Source organism: Lissotriton vulgaris, chromosome 5 (assembly GCF_964263255.1).
Source record: "Lissotriton vulgaris chromosome 5, aLisVul1.2, whole genome shotgun sequence".
NCBI lineage: Eukaryota > Metazoa > Chordata > Amphibia > Caudata > Salamandridae > Lissotriton > Lissotriton vulgaris.
The window spans coordinates 1,566,304,733-1,566,319,640 of NC_141693.1; the positions used below are offsets into that span (position 1 = coordinate 1,566,304,733).

At 41.3% G+C, this 14,908-nt stretch overlaps 18 non-coding genes across 18 annotated transcripts; 12 read left to right on the top strand and 6 right to left on the bottom strand.

Annotated features, from left to right (window-relative positions):
- Nucleotides 1-1,438: 1,438 nt before the first annotated feature.
- On the bottom strand, nt 1,439-1,533 carry TRNAI-UAU (transfer RNA isoleucine (anticodon UAU)). Its single transcript has 2 exons — nt 1,496-1,533; nt 1,439-1,474 (listed from the first exon to the last, which is right to left on the bottom strand). It is a non-coding gene; the product is annotated as a tRNA-Ile (tRNA).
- Nucleotides 1,534-1,822: 289 nt separating this feature from the next.
- Nucleotides 1,823-1,904, top strand: TRNAS-GCU (transfer RNA serine (anticodon GCU)). The gene has a single exon. It is a non-coding gene; the product is annotated as a tRNA-Ser (tRNA).
- A 589-nt stretch (nt 1,905-2,493) lies between these two features.
- TRNAT-UGU (transfer RNA threonine (anticodon UGU)) lies at nt 2,494-2,565 on the top strand. The gene has a single exon. It is a non-coding gene; the product is annotated as a tRNA-Thr (tRNA).
- Nucleotides 2,566-3,735: 1,170 nt separating this feature from the next.
- On the bottom strand, nt 3,736-3,830 carry TRNAI-UAU (transfer RNA isoleucine (anticodon UAU)). The gene is made up of 2 exons: nt 3,793-3,830; nt 3,736-3,771 (listed from the first exon to the last, which is right to left on the bottom strand). It is a non-coding gene; the product is annotated as a tRNA-Ile (tRNA).
- Nucleotides 3,831-4,119: 289 nt separating this feature from the next.
- TRNAS-GCU (transfer RNA serine (anticodon GCU)) lies at nt 4,120-4,201 on the top strand. The gene has a single exon. It is a non-coding gene; the product is annotated as a tRNA-Ser (tRNA).
- A 589-nt stretch (nt 4,202-4,790) lies between these two features.
- Nucleotides 4,791-4,862, top strand: TRNAT-UGU (transfer RNA threonine (anticodon UGU)). Its single transcript has one exon. It is a non-coding gene; the product is annotated as a tRNA-Thr (tRNA).
- A 1,170-nt stretch (nt 4,863-6,032) lies between these two features.
- On the bottom strand, nt 6,033-6,127 carry TRNAM-CAU (transfer RNA methionine (anticodon CAU)). The gene is made up of 2 exons: nt 6,090-6,127; nt 6,033-6,068 (listed from the first exon to the last, which is right to left on the bottom strand). It is a non-coding gene; the product is annotated as a tRNA-Met (tRNA).
- A 281-nt stretch (nt 6,128-6,408) lies between these two features.
- TRNAN-GUU (transfer RNA asparagine (anticodon GUU)) lies at nt 6,409-6,490 on the top strand. Its single transcript has one exon. It is a non-coding gene; the product is annotated as a tRNA-Asn (tRNA).
- A 588-nt stretch (nt 6,491-7,078) lies between these two features.
- Nucleotides 7,079-7,150, top strand: TRNAT-UGU (transfer RNA threonine (anticodon UGU)). Its single transcript has one exon. It is a non-coding gene; the product is annotated as a tRNA-Thr (tRNA).
- Nucleotides 7,151-8,320: 1,170 nt separating this feature from the next.
- Nucleotides 8,321-8,415, bottom strand: TRNAI-UAU (transfer RNA isoleucine (anticodon UAU)). The gene is made up of 2 exons: nt 8,378-8,415; nt 8,321-8,356 (listed from the first exon to the last, which is right to left on the bottom strand). It is a non-coding gene; the product is annotated as a tRNA-Ile (tRNA).
- Nucleotides 8,416-8,704: 289 nt separating this feature from the next.
- On the top strand, nt 8,705-8,786 carry TRNAS-GCU (transfer RNA serine (anticodon GCU)). Its single transcript has one exon. It is a non-coding gene; the product is annotated as a tRNA-Ser (tRNA).
- A 589-nt stretch (nt 8,787-9,375) lies between these two features.
- Nucleotides 9,376-9,447, top strand: TRNAT-UGU (transfer RNA threonine (anticodon UGU)). Its single transcript has one exon. It is a non-coding gene; the product is annotated as a tRNA-Thr (tRNA).
- Nucleotides 9,448-10,617: 1,170 nt separating this feature from the next.
- On the bottom strand, nt 10,618-10,712 carry TRNAI-UAU (transfer RNA isoleucine (anticodon UAU)). Its single transcript has 2 exons — nt 10,675-10,712; nt 10,618-10,653 (listed from the first exon to the last, which is right to left on the bottom strand). It is a non-coding gene; the product is annotated as a tRNA-Ile (tRNA).
- A 289-nt stretch (nt 10,713-11,001) lies between these two features.
- TRNAC-GCA (transfer RNA cysteine (anticodon GCA)) lies at nt 11,002-11,083 on the top strand. The gene has a single exon. It is a non-coding gene; the product is annotated as a tRNA-Cys (tRNA).
- A 589-nt stretch (nt 11,084-11,672) lies between these two features.
- On the top strand, nt 11,673-11,744 carry TRNAT-UGU (transfer RNA threonine (anticodon UGU)). The gene has a single exon. It is a non-coding gene; the product is annotated as a tRNA-Thr (tRNA).
- Nucleotides 11,745-12,914: 1,170 nt separating this feature from the next.
- Nucleotides 12,915-13,009, bottom strand: TRNAI-UAU (transfer RNA isoleucine (anticodon UAU)). The gene is made up of 2 exons: nt 12,972-13,009; nt 12,915-12,950 (listed from the first exon to the last, which is right to left on the bottom strand). It is a non-coding gene; the product is annotated as a tRNA-Ile (tRNA).
- Nucleotides 13,010-13,298: 289 nt separating this feature from the next.
- On the top strand, nt 13,299-13,380 carry TRNAS-GCU (transfer RNA serine (anticodon GCU)). Its single transcript has one exon. It is a non-coding gene; the product is annotated as a tRNA-Ser (tRNA).
- A 590-nt stretch (nt 13,381-13,970) lies between these two features.
- On the top strand, nt 13,971-14,042 carry TRNAT-UGU (transfer RNA threonine (anticodon UGU)). Its single transcript has one exon. It is a non-coding gene; the product is annotated as a tRNA-Thr (tRNA).
- The last annotated feature ends 866 nt before the right edge of the window (nt 14,043-14,908 follow it).

Consider the following 14,908-nt stretch of genomic DNA (forward strand, 5'->3'; position numbering starts at 1 on the left):
CTTAAGAGAGAGACATCCTTCTCCAACATTGAAATTTTTGAACATGAAGTTTGAAAAGTCTCCGTGGATTGTTCCACCAAAAGAACCCGCGATTCAAGAGAAGACCATTTGTCGTGAAGAAATTGCAGGGTTTTTGTTGTTTCGGCCATGAAGGGTTTAAGCGCACGAAGTTCTTCAAGGATTAGATCCATGGATGCTGAGTGCGATGTGGTTCCTGGAGAAGGAGGATCTTTTTTCTGACGTTTTGTAGAGCCAGGTTGCAAAAGCTTACTGGAGGTAGTAGATTTAGGAATTGCCCCACGGGTAACATCCGGTGTAGGGGAAACAAGGTCCTCCATGTTTTGCGTCGTGGAATCAGAGTCTGAGGAGTGACGCAGTTTGGTTTTAGAAGCAGTAAGCTTGAGGGTGCGCAGTTTCCCCATATAAGGCAAGGGAGCAAAATAGCAGCGCTACTCCAGATGCAAGGATAAAGGCACTATTTGTTTTGATATTAGAAAGTACTGAATAATGCGTGAAATAAGGATCCAAAATTAGTGATATCACACACAGCCTTTCTGCATGAGTTCCACCAGAAGATTATAAAACTGTGCCAGAAACTAGTTACCACATGATAGTAAAAACCCAAGCCCAAGGACTAGCTTAGTAATGGGGGGGAAAGTCTGAGTGGAAAGTCATTGGCCAAAATGAAAATAACTGTTTTCATTCCATTCATGAACAAACATTGTTGCAGGCATGTCATTAGCCTGTGACGTAAAATTGCTGTGAGAAGCGTTTCTTTGTAGAAAAAACGCAGCGTGGAAATGCCAATTATTGTGAAGGAAACAGGCACTTGATGTGGAAAAACATAGAAGAAATGGTGCTGGTGGAGAGCTATGGAGTAAATGCGCGTTTATATATATTCATACCTCACGGTGTTTTGAAGAGGCGCTGTGGCGTGCAAAACCAAACATTCACCAGCTGAGGAGAAACGCGGTAGTTGCGAAAATGGCGGCCGCCGAAATAGCGAGCCGTGTCATGAAGAAAAAATGCGCAAGTGAACGGAGTTGAGGGATGCAGATGGTAATATTCTGCTCACCTCATGCTCCGGTGCTGGAAAAGTGTCTTGGCATCTGCTAGGATCCAGGATATACAGCAGAAATCGCTGATATCGGCGCTCGAACAGCGGAGCTCCGCAGTTAAGCCGCCATCTTGTGCGGCGCTCAAGCCACGCCCCCCACAAAAGTATTTTTAAATGCACTGATGTGGTGTTTGCATGCTATGCAAGATGGTACATCATTGAATGTTTATAAGGAGCATCGCATAGGATATGTGATATTTGGCACCTGGAGGAGCCGGACACGCAGATCCTGAAAAGAAGTTAAGACTCTCTAGCAAGAGCCGTCTTTATTCTGAGTCTAATCTTTACTTTTAGTGAAATGGTTTATGAAAACCAACCAACTGCTCCAGGTGAGGCTCGAACTCACAACCTCGGCATGGCTCAGTGCAAGTACTGCTGTATAAGTACCGCGCGCTAACCGATTGCGCCACTGGAGCTCACTGTTTTCATTTCTCCCCATTTGAGCCATCTAGTGCTAACCAAGTAGATACTGCACTGCTCCATTATTCACTGTGCAAGATCGACTCACATGCTAGCATGTTATCATGACTAATAAAAATACAGTCCAAATGGAATAGATTTGATAATGCTGCTATATCGTGTGCTCTGTCTATTGAACACCCCATACATTTGCCGTTCTGACACAGTCTAGGATAAACTTATGTTTATTTTTAATTAGCACATAGTTAGAATTTCACCAAAAATGAAATATAGGCCCCTAAGGCAGACGAGGTGGCCGAGTGGTTAAGGCGATGGACTGCTAATCCATTGTGCTCTGCACGCGTGGGTTCGAATCCCACCTTCGTCGGAAAGCCATCAGACACTCTTTTGAAGGTGAGCATGTCTCGTAGTACAATTACACTCCCTTTCAAGACACTGCCATAATCCACTAGAAGGGCCCAACTGACTATTCCATTATGGCATTTATGTCAAATAAAGGGAAGTATTTTGTGCTTAATTGAAATTAGATCTTTCATGAAGTGTCCAGAGGATTGCCTATTCCTCACTCCTGGCCTTCCAACCAGTTTGGATAGATAGACTGATAAGAAAGCATTTCTTACTCCTAAAGTTTCAGCCGTCTCAAGTGTATGAGTGTTTACATTTGTCTGCCCCACAGAGACAGATCACTTCTAATAAGTGAGTTCTCTATCTGTCACTGATTGCGGACATACTCAGTAGAGCTTTCAGTATGGTCATAAATGTGAATACTCTTATGTTCTCAAATCAAAATGGAGTTTTTCCTACTTTCAAGAAAAGTGTCTTAAGCATGCTCTTCGATTTGTGCACGCATGTAGACATTCAAATGCAACTGCATTTCCATACAGAGTCTCAAAATCATAGATATCTTCATACCGCAGTAAGAATACATGTTGCGATTTACAAACTGCAGGCAGACTGGCCTTGTAGCTCAGTGGCAGAGCACTGGTCTTGTAAACCAGGGGTCATGAGTTCAAGCCTCATCAGGGCCTTTTTATATGTGTGTTTCTGTATGTTGTTTTCAAGTCATTCTTTCTAGGAGTCACACCTTGTCTTAAGTTTGCTTATTGACAAGCTTCCCTTTCCTGCTTTCATCTTATCAAAAAGACTTCATGAAAACCATTGAACCATAAACTATTGCCTCACCCCTTCCGATCGCCTGACGAACGCCTGACAAACGCAATTCTCACCCCGCCGGGCAAGCCCTGCCGGGCAAAGCCAAATAAGCCATGCATATTTAAAGTTCCTTTGAAAGGCAGAGCGAGGACTAGGACGTCTGTTCCGACTGAGTCTGCATCCACAGAAAGGATGAAATAAGGCTCTAGAAATTTCACCAAGGAGATATGAAGTTCATCCCCCTTAAAATACTTTTTCTCCCAGATACCCCGGCTCTTAGTCAAATGAGGTTAATCTTCAAAACCCCACCCCCACTAACCATAAATATTCACCTCTCCTGCTGTCCATTGAATTGATACAAGGTATCTTGTACATGGAGAGAATGTGAGAAAAAGCAGAATTGCTTCATAGATTTGGTGACCTTGGATGGGTGGGCTGGATAAAGAAGTGAACTTGGTTTCCGGAAAGGGAGTATCATGATGGGAATGAGGAAAAGAGAACATGGACCACATTCACAGGTTAGAGAAATAAATGTAATAGGTTGAATGGTTTTGAAAAGCTAACTTTGAGCAGGAATTGTTTTTTAAAATTGCAAAGAACTAAAAAAGTCAATGTGGGATTGGAGGCACAATCTGAGCAGAAAGCACCATAAGCTGCTATGGTGCAACTCTTATGTTGACTAGAAACTTTAATATGATGATGCTCTTCTTTTGATATTTCTTTGAGTTAAATTTTATTGTATGTAGCTGACACAGCACTGTTTGCAGCTCTTCAGTTTATGGTTATCCCGTGACAACAATGTATTCATCATATTTATTATTCTACAAAAGTATTTTTAAATGCACTGATGTGGTGTTTGCATGCTATGCAAGATGGTACATCATTGAATGTTTATAAGGAGCATCGCATAGGATATGTGATATTTGGCACCTGGAGGAGTCGGACATGCAGATCCTGAAAAGAAGCAAAGACTCTCTAGCAAGAGCAGTCTTTATTCTGAGTCTAATCTTTACTTTTAGTGAAATGGTTTATGAAAACCAATCAGCTGCTCCAGGTGAGGCTCGAACTCACAACCTCGGCATGGCTCAGTGCAAGTACTGCTGTATAAGTACCGCGCGCTAACCGATTGCGCCACTGGAGCTCACTGTTTTCATTTCTCCCCATTTGAGCCATCTAGTTCTAACCAAGTAGATACTGCACTGCTCCATTATTCACTGTGCAAGATCGACTCACATGCTAGCATGTTATCATGACTATTAAAAATACAGTCCAAATGGAATAGATTTGATAATTCTGCTATATCGTGTGCTCTGTCTATTGAACACCCCATACATTTGCCGTTCTGACACAGTCTAGGATAAACTTATGCTTATTTTTAATTAGCACATAGTTAGAATTTCACCAAAAATGAAATATAGGCCCCTAAGGCAGACGAGGTGGCTGAGTGGTTAAGGCGATGGACTGCTAATCCATTGTGCTCTGCACGCGTGGGTTCGAATCCCACCTTCGTCAGAAAGCCATCAGACACTCTTTTGAAGGTGAGCATGTCTCGTAGTACAATTACACTCTCTTTCAAGACACTGCCATAATCCACTAGAAGGGCCCAACTGACTATTCCATTATGGCATTTATGTCAAATAAAGGGAAGTATTTTGTGCTTAATTGAAATTAGATCTTTCATGAAGTGTCCAGAGGATTGCCTATTCCTCACTCCTGGCCTTCCAACCAGTTTGGATAGATAGACTGATAAGAAAGCATTTCTTACTCCTAAAGTTTCAGCCGTCTCAAGTGTATGCGTGTTTACATTTGTCTGCCCCACAGAGACAGATCACTTCTAATAAGTGAGTTCTCTATCTGTCACTGATTGCGGACATACTCAGTAGAGCTTTCAGTATGGTCATAAATGTGAATACTCTTATGTTCTCAAATCAAAATGGAGTTTTTCCTACTTTCAAGAAAAGTGTCTTAAGCATGCTCTTCGATTTGTGCACACATGTAGACATTCAAATGCAACTGCATTTCCATACAGAGTCTCAAAATCATAGATATCTTCATACCGCAGTAAGAATACATGTTGCGATTTACAAACTGCAGGCAGACCGGCATTGTAGCTCAGTGGCAGAGCACTGGTCTTGTAAACCAGGGGTCATGAGTTCAAGCCTCATCAGGGCCTTTTTATATGTGTGTTTCTGTATGTTGTTTTCAAGTCATTCTTTCTAGGAGTCACACCTTGTCTTAAGTTTGCTTATTGACAAGCTTCCCTTTCCTGCTTTCATCTTATCAAGAAGACTTCATGAAAACCATTGAACCATAAACTATTGCCTCACCCCTTCCGATCGCCTGACGAACGCCTGACAAACGCCATTCTCACCCCGCCGGGCAAGCCCGGCCGGGCAAAGCCAAATAAGCCATGCATATTTAAAGTTCCTTTGAAAGGCAGAGCGAGGACTAGGACGTCTGTTCCGACTGAGTCTGCATCCACAGAAAGGATGAAATAAGGCTCTAGAAATTTCACCAAGGAGATATGAACTTCATCCCCCTTAAAATACTTTTTCTCCCAGATACCCCGGCTCTTAGTCAAATGAGGTTAATCTTCAAAACCCCACCCCCACTAACCATAAATATTCACCTCTCCTGCTGTCCATTCAATTGATACAAGGTATCTTGTACATGGAGAGAATGTGAGAAAAAGCAGAATTGCTTCGTAGATTTGGTGACCTTGGATGGGTGGGCTGGATAAAGAAGTGAACTTGGTTTCCGGAAAGGGAGTATCATGATGGGAATGAGGAAAAGAGAACATGGACCACATTCACAGGTTAGAGAAATAAATGTAATAGGTTGAATGGTTTTGAAAAGCTAGCTTTCAGCAGGAATTGTTTTTTAAAATTGCAAAGAACTAAAAAAGTCAATGTGGGATTGGAGGCACAATCTGAGCAGAAAGCACCATAATCTGCTATGGTGCAACTCTTATGTTGACTAGAAACTTTAATATGATGATGCTCTTCTTTTGATATTTCTTTGAGTTAAATTTTATTGTATGTAGCTGACACAGCACTGTTTGCAGCTCCTCAGTTTATGGTTATCCCGTGACAACAATGTATTCATCATATTTATTATTCTACAAAAGTATTTTTAAACGCACTGATGTGGTGTTTGCATGCTATGCAAGATGGTACATCATTGAATGTTTATAAGGAGCATCGCATAGGATATGTGATATTTGGCACCTGGAGGAGTCGGACACGCAGATCCTGAAAAGAAGTAAAGACTCTCTAGCAAGAGCCGTCTTTATTCTGAGTCTAATCTTTACTTTTAGTGAAATGGTTTATGAAAACCAATCAACTGCTCCAGGTGAGGCTCGAACTCACAACCTCGGCATGGCTCAGTGCAAGTACTGCTGTATGAGTACCTCGCGCTAACCGATTGCGCCACTGGAGCTCACTGTTTTCATTTCTCCCCATTTGAGCCATCTAGTGGTAGATACTGCACTGCTCCATTATTCACTGTGCAAGATCGACTCACATGCTAGCATGTTATCATGACTAATAAAAATACAGTCCAAATGGAATAGATTTGATAATGCTGCTATATCGTGTGCTCTGTCTATTGAACACCCCATACATTTGCCGTTCTGACACAGTCTAGGATAAACTTATGTTTATTTTTAATTAGCACATAGTTAGAATTTCACCAAAAATGAAATATAGGCCCCTAAGGCAGATGAGGTGGCCGAGTGGTTAAGGCGATGGACTGTTAATCCATTGTGCTCTGCACGCGTGGGTTCGAATCCCACCTTCGTCGGAAAGCCATCAGACACTCTTTTGAAGGTGAGCATGTCTCGTAGTACAATTACACTCTCTTTCAAGACACTGCCATAATCCACTAGAAGGGCCCAACTGACTATTCCATTATGGCATTTATGTCAAATAAAGGGAAGTATTTTGTGCTTAATTGAAATTAGATCTTTCATGAAGTGTCCAGAGGATTGCCTATTCCTCACTTCTGGCCTTCCAACCAGTTTGGATAGATAGACTGATAAGAAAGCATTTCTTACTCCTAAAGTTTCAGCCGTCTCAAGTGTATGAGTGTTTACATTTGTCTGCCCCACAGAGACAGATCACTTCTAATAAGTGAGTTCTCTATCTGTCACTGATTGCGGACATACTCAGTATAGCTTTCAGTATGGTCATAAATGTGAATACTCTTATGTTCTCAAATCAAAATGGAGTTTTCCTACTTTCAAGAAAAGTGTCTTAAGCATGCTCTTCGATTTGTGCACGCATGTAGACATTCAAATGCAACTGCATTTCCATACAGAGTCTCAAAATCATAGATATCTTCATACCGCAGTAAGAATACATGTTGCGATTTACAAACTGCAGGCAGACCGGCCTTGTAGCTCAGTGGCAGAGCACTGGTCTTGTAAACCAGGGGTCATGAGTTCAAGCCTCATCAGGGCCTTTTTATATGTGTGTTTCTGTATGTTGTTTTCAAGTCATTCTTTCTAGGAGTCACACCTTGTCTTAAGTTTGCTTATTGACAAGCTTCCCTTTCCTGCTTTCATCTTATCAAGAAGACTTCATGAAAACCATTGAACCATAAACTATTGCCTCACCCCTTCCGATCGCCTGACGAACGCCTGACAAACGCCATTCTCACCCCGCCGGGCAAGCCCGGCCGGGCAAAGCCAAATAAGCCATGCATATTTAAAGTTCCTTTGAAAGGCAGAGCGAGGACTAGGACGTCTGTTCCGACTGAGTCTGCATCCACAGAAAGGATGAAATAAGGCTCTAGAAATATCACCAAGGAGATATGAACTTCATCCCCCTTAAAATACTTTTTCTCCCAGATACCCCGGCTCTTAGTCAAATGAGGTTAATCTTCAAAACCCCACCCCCACTAACCATAAATATTCACCTCTCCTGCTGTCCATTCAATTGATACAAGGTATCTTGTACATGGAGAGAATGTGAGAAAAAGCAGAATTGCTTCATAGATTTGGTGACCTTGGATGGGTGGGCTGGATAAAGAAGTGAACTTGGTTTCCGGAAAGGGAGTATCATGATGGGAATGAGGAAAAGAGAACATGGACCACATTCACAGGTTAGAGAAATAAATGTAATAGGTTGAATGGTTTTGAAAAGCTAGCTTTGAGCAGGAATTGTTTTTTAAAATTGCAAAGAACTAAAAAAGTCAATGTGGGATTGGAGGCACAATCTGAGCAGAAAGCACCATAAGCTGCTATGGTGCAACTCTTATGTTGACTAGAAACTTTAATATGATGATGCTCTTCTTTTGATATTTCTTTGAGTTAAATTTTATTGTATGTAGCTGACACAGTACTGTTTGCAGCTCCTCAGTTTATGGTTATCCCGTGACAACAATGTATTCATCATATTTATTATTCTACAAAAGTATTTTTAAATGCACTGATGTGGTGTTTGCATGCTATGCAAGATGGTACATCATTGAATGTTTATAAGGAGCATCGCATAGGATATGTGATATTTGGCACCTGGAGGAGTCGGACACGCAGATCCTGAAAAGAAGTTAAGACTCTCTAGCAAGAGCCGTCTTTATTCTGAGTCTAATCTTTACTTTTAGTGAAATGGTTTATGAAAACCAATCAACTGCTCCAGGTGAGGCTCGAACTCACAACCTCGGCATGGCTCAGTGCAAGTACTGCTGTATAAGTACGGCACGCTAACCGATTGCGCCACTGGAGCTTACTGTTTTCATTTCTCCCTATTTGAGCCATCTAGTGCTAACCAAGTAGATACTGCACTGCTCCATTATTCACTGTGCAAGATCGACTCACATGCTAGCATGTTATCGTGACTATTAAAAATACAGTCCAAATGGAATAGATTTGATAATTCTGCTATATCGTGTGCTCTGTCTATTGAACACCCCATACATTTGCCGTTCTGACACAGTCTAGGATAAACTTATGCTTATTTTTAATTAGCACATAGTTAGAATTTCACCAAAAATGAAATATAGGCCCCTAAGGCAGACGAGGTGGCTGAGTGGTTAAGGCGATGGACTGCTAATCCATTGTGCTCTGCATGCGTGGGTTCGAATCCCACCTTCGTCGGAAAGCCATCAGACACTCTTTTGAAGGTAAGCATATCTCGTAGTACAATTACACTCTCTTTCAAGACACTGCCATAATCCACTAGAAGGGCCCAACTGACTATTCCATTATGGCATTTATGTCAAATAAAGGGAAGTATTTTGTGCTTAATTGAAATTAGATCTTTCATGAAGTGTCCAGAGGATTGCCTATTCCTCACTCCTGGCCTTCCAACCAGTTTGGATAGATAGACTGATAAGAAAGCATTTCTTACTCCTAAAGTTTCAGCCGTCTCAAGTGTATGCGTGTTTACATTTGTCTGCCCCACAGAGACAGATCACTTCTAATAAGTGAGTTCTCTATCTGTCACTGATTGCGGACATACTCAGTAGAGCTTTCAGTATGGTCATAAATGTGAATACTCTTATGTTCTCAAATCAAAATGGAGTTTTTCCTACTTTCAAGAAAAGTGTCTTAAGCATGCTCTTCGATTTGTGCACACATGTAGACATTCAAATGCAACTGCATTTCCATACAGAGTCTCAAAATCATAGATATCTTCATACCGCAGTAAGAATACATGTTGCGATTTACAAACTGCAGGCAGACCGGCCTTGTAGCTCAGTGGCAGAGCACTGGTCTTGTAAACCAGGGGTCATGAGTTCAAGCCTCATCAGGGCCTTTTTATATGTGTGTTTCTGTATGTTGTTTTCAAGTCATTCTTTCTAGGAGTCACACCTTGTCTTAGGTTTGCTTATTGACAAGCTTCCCTTTCCTGCTTTCATCTTATCAAGAAGACTTCATGAAAACCATTGAACCATAAACTATTGCCTCACCCCTTCCGATCGCCTGACGAACGCCTGACAAACGACATTCTCACCCCGCCGGGCAAGCCCTGCCGGGCAAAGCCAAATAAGCCATGCATATTTAAAGTTCCTTTGAAAGGCAGAGCGAGGACTAGGACGTCTGTTCCGACTGAGTCTGCATCCACAGAAAGGATGAAATAAGGCTCTAGAAATTTCACCAAGGAGATATGAACTTCATCCCCCTTAAAATACTTTTTCTCCCAGATACACCGGCTCTTAGTCAAATGAGGTTAATCTTCAAAACCCCACCCCCACTAACCATAAATATTCACCTCTCCTGCTGTCCATTCAATTGATACAAGGTATCTTGTACATGGAGAGAATGTGAGAAAAAGCAGAATTGCTTCATAGATTTGGTGACCTTGGATGGGTGGGCTGGATAAAGAAGTGAACTTGGTTTCCGGAAAGGGAGTATCATGATGGGAATGAGGAAAAGAGAACATGGACCACATTCACAGGTTAGAGAAATAAATGTAATAGGTTGAATGGTTTTGAAAAGCTAGCTTTCAGCAGGAATTGTTTTTTAAAATTGCAAAGAACTAAAAAAGTCAATGTGGGATTGGAGGCACAATCTGAGCAGAAAGCACCATAATCTTCTATGGTGCAACTCTTATGTTGACTAGAAACTTTAATATGATGATGCTCTTCTTTTGATATTTCTTTGAGTTAAATTTTATTGTATGTAGCTGACACAGCACTGTTTGCAGCTCCTCAGTTTATGGTTATCCCGTGACAACAATGTATTCATCATATTTATTATTCTACAAAAGTATTTTTAAATGCACTGATGTGGTGTTTGCATGCTATGCAAGATGGTACATCATTGAATGTTTATAAGGAGCATCGCATAGGATATGTGATATTTGGCACCTGGAGGAGTCGGACACGCAGATCCTGAAAAGAAGTTAAGACTCTCTAGCAAGAGCCGTCTTTATTCTGAGTCTAATCTTTACTTTTAGTGAAATGGTTTATGAAAACCAATCAACTGCTCCAGGTGAGGCTCGAACTCACAACCTCGGCATGGCTCAGTGCAAGTACTGCTGTATAAGTACCGCGCGCTAACCGATTGCGCCACTGGAGCGTACTGTTTTCATTTCTCCCCATTTGAGCCATCTAGTGCTAACCAAGTAGATACTGCACTGCTCCATTATTCACTGTGCAAGATCGACTCACATGCTAGCATGTTATCATGACTATTAGAAATACAGTCCAAATGGAATAGATTTGATAATTCTGCTATATCGTGTACTCTGTCTATTGAACACCCCATACATTTGCCGTTCTGACTCAGTCTAGGATAAACTTATGCTTATTTTTAATTAGCACATAGTTAGAATTTCACCAAAAATGAAATATAGGCCCCTAAGGCAGGCGAGGTGGCTGAGTGGTTAAGGCGATGGACTGCAAATCCATTGTGCTCTGCACGCGTGGGTTCGAATCCCACCTTCGTCGGAAAGCCATCAGACACTCTTTTGAAGGTGAGCATGTCTCGTAGTACAATTACACTCTCTTTCAAGACACTGCCATAATCCACTAGAAGGGCCCAACTGACTATTCCATTATGGCATTTATGTCAAATAAAGGGAAGTATTTTGTGCTTAATTGAAATTAGATCTTTCATGAAGTGTCCAGAGGATTGCCTATTCCTCACTCCTGGCCTTCCAACCAGTTTGGATAGATAGACTGATAAGAAAGCATTTCTTACTCCTAAAGTTTCAGCCGTCTCAAGTGTATGAGTGTTTACATTTGTCTGCCCCACAGAGACAGATCACTTCTAATAAGTGAGTTCTCTATCTGTTACTGATTGCGGACATACTCAGTAGAGCTTTCAGTATGGTCATAAATGTGAATACTCTTATGTTCTCAAATCAAAATGGAGTTTTTCCTACTTTCAAGAAAAGCGTCTTAAGCATGCTCTTCGATTTGTGCACGCATGTAGACATTCAAATGCAACTGCATTTCCATACAGAGTCTCAAAATCATAGATATCTTCATACCGCAGTAAGAATACATGTTGCGATTTACAAACTGCAGGCAGACCGGCCTTGTAGCTCAGTGGCAGAGCACTGGTCTTGTAAACCAGGGGTCATGAGTTCAAGCCTCATCAGGGCCTTTTTATATGTGTGTTTCTGTATGTTGTTTTCAAGTCATTCTTACTAGGAGTCACACCTTGTCTTAAATTTTCTTATTGACAAGCTTCCCTTTCCTGCTTTCATCTTATCAAGAAGACTTCATGAAAACCATTGAACCATAAACTATTGCCTCACCCCTTCCGATCGCCTGACGAACGCCTGACAAACGCCATTCTCACCCCGCCGGGCAAGCCCCGCCGGGCAAAGCCAAATAAGCCATGCATATTTAAAATTCCTTTGAAAGGCAGAGCGAGGACTAGGACGTCTGTTCCGACTGAGTCTGCATCCACAGAAAGGATGAAATAAGGCTCTAGAAATTTCACCAAGGAGATATGAACTTCATCCCCCTTAAAATACTTTTTCTCCCAGATACCCCGGCTCTTAGTCAAATGAGGTTAATCTTCAAAACCCCACCCCCACTAACCATAAATATTCACCTCTCCTGCTGTCCATTCAATTGATACAAGGTATCTTGTACATGGAGTGAATGTGAGAAAAAGCAGAATTGCTTCATAGATTTGGTGACCTTGGATGGGTGGGCTGGATAAAGAAGTGAACTTGGTTTCCGGAAAGGGAGTATCATGATGGGAATGAGGAAAAGAGAACATGGACCACATTCACAGGTTAGAGAAATAAATGTAATAGGTTGAATGGTTTTGAAAAGCTAGCTTTGAGCAGGAATTGTTTTTTAAAATTGCAAAGAACTAAAAAAGTCAATGTGGGATTGGAGGCACAATCTGAGCAGAAAGCACCATAAGCTGCTATGGTGCAACTCTTATGTTGACTAGAAACTTTAATATGATGATGCTCTTCTTTTGATATTTCTTTGAGTTAAATTTTATTGTATGTAGCTGACACAGTACTGTTTGCAGCTCCTCAGTTTATGGTTATCCCGTGACAACAATTTATTCATCATATTTATTATTCTACAAAAGTATTTTTAAATGCACTGATGTGGTGTTTGCATGCTATGCAAGATCGTACATCATTGAATGTTTATAAGGAGCATCGCATAGGATATGTGATATTTGGCACCTGGAGGAGTCGGACACGCAGATCCTGAAAAGAAGTTAAGACTCTCTAGCAAGAGCCGTCTTTATTCTGAGTCTAATCTTTACTTTTAGTGAAATGGTTTATGAAAACCAATCAACTGCTCCAGGTGAGGCTCGAACTCACAACCTCGGCATGGCTCAGTGCAAGTACTGCTGTATAAGTACCGCGCGCTAACCGATTGCGCCACTAGAGCTTACTGTTTTCATTTCTCCCCATTTGAGCCATCTAGTGCTAACCAAGTAGATACTGCACTGCTCCATTATTCACTGTGCAAGATCGACTCACATGCTAGCATGTTATCATGACTATTAAAAATACAGTCCAAATGGAATAGATTTGATAATTCTGCTATATCGTGTGCTCTGTCTATTGAACACCCCATACATTTGCCGTTCTGACACAGTCTAGGATAAACTTATGCTTATTTTTAATTAGCACATAGTTAGAATTTCACCAAAAATGAAATATAGGCCCCTAAGGCAGACGAGGTGGCCGAGTGGTTAAGGCGATGGACTGCTAATCCATTGTGCTCTGCACGCGTGGGTTCGAATCCCACCTTCGTCGGAAAGCCATCAGACACTCTTTTGAAGGTGAGCATGTCTCGTAGTACAATTACACTCTCTTTCAAGACACTGCCATAATCCACTAGAAGGGCCCAACTGACTATTCCATTATGGCATTTATGTCAAATAAAGGGAAGTATTTTGTGCTTAATTGAAATTAGATCTTTCATGAAGTGTCCAGAGGATTGCCTATTCCTCACTCCTGGCCTTCCAACCAGTTTGGATAGATAGACTGATAAGAAAGCATTTCTTACTCCTAAAGTTTCAGCCGTCTCAAGTGTATGAGTGTTTACATTTGTCTGCCCCACAGAGACAGATCACTTCTAATAAGTGAGTTCTCTATCTGTTACTGATTGCGGACATACTCAGTAGAGCTTTCAGTATGGTCATAAATGTGAAAACTCTTATGTTCTCAAATCAAAAGTGGAGTTTTTCCTACTTTCAAGAAAAGCGTCTTAAGCATGCTCTTCGATTTGTGCACGCATGTAGACATTCAAATGCAACTGCATTTCCATACAGAGTCTCAAAATCATAGATATCTTCATACCGCAGTAAGAATACATGTTGCGATTTACAAACTGCAGGCAGACCGGCCTTGTAGCTCAGTGGCAGAGCACTGGTCTTGTAAACCAGGGGTCATGAGTTCAAGCCTCATCAGGGCCTTTTTATATGTGTGTTTCTGTATGTTGTTTTCAAGTCATTCTTTCTAGGAGTCACACCTTGTCTTAAGTTTGCTTATTGACAAGCTTCCCTTTCCTGCTTTCATCTTATCAAGAAGACTTCATGAAAACCATTGAACCATAAACTATTGCCTCACCCCTTCCGATCGCCTGACGAACGCCTGACAAACGCCATTCTCACCCCGCCGGGCAAGCCCTGCCGGGCAAAGCCAAATAAGCCATGCATATTTAAAGTTCCTTTGAAAGGCAGAGCGAGGACTAGGACGTCTGTTCCGACTGAGTCTGCATCCACAGAAAGGATGAAATAAGGCTCTAGAAATTTCACCAAGGAGATATGAACTTCATCCCCCTTAAAATACTTTTTCTCCCAGATACCCCGGCTCTTAGTCAAATGAGGTTAATCTTCAAAACCCCACCCCCACTAACCATAAATATTCACCTCTCCTGCTGTCCATTCAATTGATACAAGGTATCTTGTACATGGAGAGAATGTGAGAAAAAGCAGAATTGCTTCATAGATTTGGTGACCTTGGATGGGTGGGCTGGATAAAGAAGTGAACTTGGTTTCCGGAAAGGGAGTATCATGATGGGAATGAGGAAAAGAGAACATGGACCACATTCACAGGTTAGAGAAATAAATGTAATAGGTTGAATGGTTTTGAAAAGCTAGCTTTGAGCAGGAATTGTTTTTTAAAATTGCAAAGAACTAAAAAAGTCAATGTGGGATTGGAGGCACAATCTGAGCAGAAAGCACCATAAGCTGCTATGGTGCAACTCTTATGTTGACTAGAAACTTTAATATGATGATGCTCTTCTTTTGATATTTCTTTGAGTTAAATTTTATTGTAT